The 5754-nt window shown below is 42.5% G+C and overlaps 1 pseudogene; it reads right to left on the minus strand.

Annotated features, from left to right (window-relative positions):
- Positions 1–394: 394 nt before the first annotated feature.
- LOC101548032 (voltage-dependent anion-selective channel protein 1-like) lies at positions 395–3051 on the minus strand (annotated as a pseudogene).
- Positions 3052–5754: the final 2703 nt, after the last annotated feature.

A 5754-nucleotide genomic window follows, 5' to 3' on the forward strand; every position in this document is an offset into this window, starting at 1 on the left:
GTTACCACACCCTGCAACTACTTTTGGTGTAAAGGATGTGATGAGCTGGGGTGGACGCAGGTCACGAAGATCTGTCTAAAAATGTCCCTTTCAGATGAATCTGTACATACCATCGAACTTCAGATTGAGCCTCTCCATGATTAGGCCAGGGAACCAAGGTTTAATTCTCAGGAAATCACAATTTCATTCATTTAGTCAACGAGCATTTACAGTGCCTACATATGATTAGCTCCCACTTGCAGCCATTTCTAGATTAAAAAAAAAAGGAACCTGACATCTCTAGAGGGGCTGTCAAGTTCCTCCTCCCTGCCCCCAAGTCTACAGCTGATAGGACCTTTTTTTGGAATTGAATTTTTCTGTACCTCTGAAAGGGTAACACCTTAAAGCTGAATCATCTTGAACCTAGAAGTCTAACATGATATTTAGCAATACTTGCATTCCAGACAGACAACATTTAAAAGGTACACTAAATTCTGAAGGTAGCTATGCTGCAAAATAGTTTAAAATTAAATGATTGTACAGTATTCATTTATGCTTGAAATTCCAGTCCTAGACCAAGCTTGTGGCCACCCGCCTTGACATTCTTGCCGTCCAGCAGAGCTGACAGTGTCAGTTTGATACCTGGCTTTAGAGTCTGAGTGATTCCTAATCCTATCAGGCTGCAATTGTTCACTTTAGCCGAGAAGCAGGCATCGGGGTCGATCTGATATATGGCTGCTATGCCGAAGCGAGTATTGCTGTTGCCTGCGGTCCAGGCGAGGTTAACGGCCGTCTCCAACTTCTTGTTCACCTTCTGGTAAATGGAGCCACCAAACTCTGTCCCGTCATTTACGTTCGTGTGAAGCTGGAACTCATCAGTCTTGTACCCAAACGCAAAGTTGCTCTGGGTCACGCGTGACTTGGCAGTCTCAAAGTTCATCATAGGCCAGCACGAGGGCGCCCCGGATGGAAGGCCCAGCGATGTCGAAATCCATGTCGCAGCCCAGGTTGATGTGCTCCCGCTTGTACCCTGTCTTGACTTTAGCATTTTTCTTCCCAGTGTTTGGAGAGGAGGATGAATCAAAGATCAGCTTCAGGCCACGTGCGAGCTGGTCTTCTACGGTGATCTCTGTGCCTAACGTGTTGTTCGTGTTCCAATTCTCAGTGAACGTGAGCCCATACTCGGTCCACTGGTACTTGGTGGTCTCTGTGTTGGCGGAACCTGAGCTTGTAAATTCCAGTCCATTCTCAGATTTAGTCTTCAAATCGAGCTTTCTTAAACCAAACCCATAGCCCTTGGTGAAGACATCTCGGGCAGGTTTGCCAAGATCAACATACGCGGGAGGCACAGCATCTTCTGCTCGGAGGTGGCGCGGGCTCCGCGGCGGCTACGGCGGGGGCTGCAGCGGGAGGAACGGAGCGCGTGGCCAACAAGCTTCAATTTTTAAAGGACACATTTGGGCAGTACAAGTTTAAGGCCACTTGTCTTGCATGCAGCTGACCCAGTTATATATATTCCTGGCACCAGCTACAGTCTCCTGAGCAACACCAGGATCAGTGACCAGAATCAGGAGTGGGTGTGGCCCTGAAAACAACAAAAATACATGACAAAAATGGAAGGGCACTTTTTGATTGTTTGTTTGTAAGGTTATTGTAACTTTCCTAAGGTGCCTTTCTACAACGGGGCTAATACCATCCCTCATTATCTTTTTAGGTGAGACAAGTTCTAAATACTGCAGAGACTACCTTTCAGTGATAATGCCACCTGTTTCCAAATTTTACCTCTCTCAAGTGGCATAAAAACACCTAGTTCTGACTCTACAAGATATCCTTTTCAATCACATTTCTCTTGAAATTAAAGCCCAGTTATGTAGAAAAATCTTGGTGCTGGGGTGATATCACAGTGGGCAGGGTGTTTTACTCATATGCAGCCAACCCAGGTTTGATTTCTGTCACCCCATATGGTTCCCTGAGCAGTGCCAGAAGTGATCCCTGAGTACAGAAGCGAAGAATAATCACTGATCACTGCTGAGTATAGCCTTAATACACAATAAAGTAGCAACAATCCCTCAGTACTTGTATAGCAAACTGTAATGCCCAAAAGGTTGGACAGAGAGAGGAAGAAGGAAAGTGCTTGGCATAGAGGCAGGCTGGAGATGGAGGGGGAAATGGGAGGGATGCTGGGGACATTGGTGTTGGGAAATGTACACTGGTGAAGAGGAGGGTAACGGAATATTGTATGGCTGAAACATGAAAATGAACAGCTTTGTAATTGCATTTCTCACTGTAATTCAATTTAAAAAACCCAAAGACAACATAATAGAAGAACTGATCCACACAATTGAGTTGTGGGGGCAGTGTTGGGAGGGAGTGGTGTTTGGGTCCTTGTGAGAGGGAGAGAGTACACTGGTGATGGGTGTGGTGTTCAAATTATGTGCGTGAGAAACCACTATTGTAGCATTGCAAATTGTAGAATCTCAATTTAAAAATTAAAAGGCAAAACAAAAATGAAACAAAAAAGAAAACCTACCAGATTATAATTTTAGCTTCACTTAATTTAGTAAATATGACATTACACATCAAGAATTATGCCAGAAAATGAGCTGAGGAGATGGCTGAAAGGCTGGGGTGCACGCTTTGCATGTGGGAGCTTGAAGTTTAGTCATAGATATTGCACAGCTCCCCAAAGCACCTCTGAGATTAGAATATATGCCCAAAAGGAGTTGCTATGCCAACAAGTGTTGGTCAATCTTACACTGTTCAAAAGGAAGTGCTTGTTTTATAAAATGATATAAAATATTGTCAATAAAGTACATAAAATTATGCAGATATTCTCTTACAAAAAAATCACACAAAGCTAGAAACAAGCACCTTTCATTTGCTTACATAAAACTAAGGAAGCCATTGAAGCAAATCACCTGATGGGCTGGCAGGCAGCAGGGAGATAATTTCAATGATGATATGACATGATAAATTACCTTTGTTGTACACAATTTTCACTCCAGAAAATAATTCATCTCCTCCGCCCATCACATTGTTCTTTCCCACTGATGCATATGTCAGTTCTGTCATCTCTGGAGTCTAAGCAATACCAAGTTTGTCCTTAGTGGATGCAGTTTCAAAAATGCAAAAAATATGAGCAAGAAAAAATGCACAGAACACAGCCTGGTGCTCAGACCACCTCCAGAAGAAATCCCTGAGCACAGAACCAGGAGTAATCCCTGAGCACTGACAGGTGCAGTCCCAAACCACTAAATTATGCACCACAATATGGTAAACTTTACAGTATATGAATTATGTTTGAATTGAATAAAAAGAGAAGTGAGGAGCTGGGTGTGGCTAATTGATAGCACATTTGTCTTGCATGTGTGAGGTCCTGGGTTTTATTCTCAGCACTGCCAACAATAAGTAAAGTCAAAAGAGAAGGAATCAACAAGAAGATTAAGAAGGGCTAGGGAAATACCTCAAAAGACTGGAGTGCAAGTCTGCCATGCACAGGGAAACTGAAGAGTGGTCAATCTGGAAGGAAGAAAACCAGAAGAGTGTGTTGTCCTGAAGGAAAAGATACTGAAATGTCACTTAGGTTGACATTTATCATTGGAATTACCATTCTGATGCATATCGATGATCTTGACAAGAGTCATTTAGGTGGAACAGTGGGGGTGAAAGCCTGACTGGGTTTAGAAAAGGAACAAGCTAATTGCTATTGGTAGATGTTAGGGTTCCAACTCATTTTGAAAACTTGTTTTATCCCCCCCCTTTGGGTCACATCCTGTGATGCCATAGGTAGAGAAGGATGCTCCCAGTAGAAATCAACCCCAAAGCTCTTGTATGTGAAGCATGTGTTGTATTCCTTTGGTTCCAGATCTCTCTGGATCCATTTTGAAATCTTATAAATAAAGAGAAAGAAGCAAGCAATTGTCCTGCTTTTTATAGATATGGTACCATTATACAATAATATATAGATGAGGAGGTGTTGCTCTTTATAGAAGCATTTCCAGATAATATGTAAAGAAAGAACAATAGATTTCTAATATTCCCACTTTGCAATCTTCTATACAAATCTATGCATTAGATGAACAATCATAACAATAGCTGAGAATATCACATGCACACAAATATTAGCACAAGTCCATGACTTCCAGCAGAAGTTCACACCATCACAAATGAAGTGGCTTTGCTAAAAATGAAAATGATAAAACCAGAGCCACGAATAGAATTCAGTGGTAGAGTGCCTTGCATATTTGAAGCCCTGGGTTCAGTCCCTAACAACACAAAAGATAAAAAGAGAAAAGAATACAAATTTGGCGCCAGGGAGATGGCTTAGGGTTCAGGAATGCGTGTTTGTATTTGCAAGGATATGAGCTCAATACCTAACACTACATTGCCTCCTGAAATCCACAGACTGTGCCCCCTGTAGATCCTGGCACTGCTAGTCCCCAGCAGAAACATATCCCTGCACCTAAGCATTGAACTGTCAGGCCTGGTTTGACAAAAATTGCTGGGAATAGCCACCGGGTCCCCTGAACATTACTAAGAATAATACGTCAAAAAAAAAACTATCTCAAATCCAATTAAGTTTCTAGACCCAACCTACAGAATATGGAAAATACAGGAGACAGAGAAATATGATAAATGACTTTACATGGGAGAAGTCAGAAAACTAAAGAATGGCAGGGCCAAGATTGCTGAAAAGAACAGACAGTGTTCACCAGGCACTACATCAAATCTGAATTAAACATAGAATCCTGCAAAGATCCCGCTGAGAAGATCAATTGCACAGCTCTGCCATGTTACCTGGGGTATTTGTTGCTGTAGAACAATTAAACTACAGTACCACCAGGAGGAATTACTGAGTACAGAGCCAGGAGTAACCCCAAGCATCACTGGGTGTGACCCAAAAAGCAAAAAAAAATTAAGTTTTATTTATTGTTTCCCACAGTTACAACATTGATCATGATTGGATTTCAGTCATACAGTATTCCAACACCCATCCCTCCACTAGTGTGCATTTCCCAGCACTGGAGTACCCAGGTTCCATTCCATTACCCCCCAGCCCCCACCCCCTGCCTGCTCTATGGCAGGTGCTTTTCTTCTCTCTCTCTCTCACTCACTCACTCGCTCGGCACTGTGGTTTGCAATATTGATACAGAAAGGTTATCCAGAATACCCCTCACCTACTTTTAACCCTCAGGTCTTGTCCAGCATGATCATTCCCAGCTATTATTGTCATAGCGGTCTCTTCTCTATCTTACCTACCTTCAGCCTCACACACACTTGTGGTTAGTTCCAACCATTTGCCAGTCTTCCTTACCCCTGTTTTCCCTGGCCATGGATATTATTTTTCTACTATATATATTTTTATGTACCACAAATGAATGCAGTCATTCTATATCTGTCCCTTTCCTTCTGACTCATTTCACTCACAAGCTCATATTTTAAAGTTACAGATACTTGGCAGAAAGCTAGTACAGGGGCTAATAGTGCTTGCCATGCAAGTGAAGGCTGTGACTTTGGCTCAAACACTGGCACCACATATTATCCCCTGAGTACTTCCAGGGGTCACTCCTGAGCACAGAGCTAGGAATAGCTCTTGAGTACCTCAGCATGTGGGCCAACCACCCCCTAAAAGTAAATATTTTTTTAATGGCATGATCCTGTACACCATAGTTTCTTTATCCAGTCACCTATTCTTGTATAGTTGGGTTGTTTTCAGATTTTGGATACTGTGAACAGTGCTGCAATGGGCATAGGAGTGCAATTGCCTTTTCTGAG

The sequence above is a fragment of the Sorex araneus genome, chromosome X (assembly GCF_027595985.1).
Source record: "Sorex araneus isolate mSorAra2 chromosome X, mSorAra2.pri, whole genome shotgun sequence".
Classification (NCBI taxonomy): domain Eukaryota; kingdom Metazoa; phylum Chordata; class Mammalia; order Eulipotyphla; family Soricidae; genus Sorex; species Sorex araneus.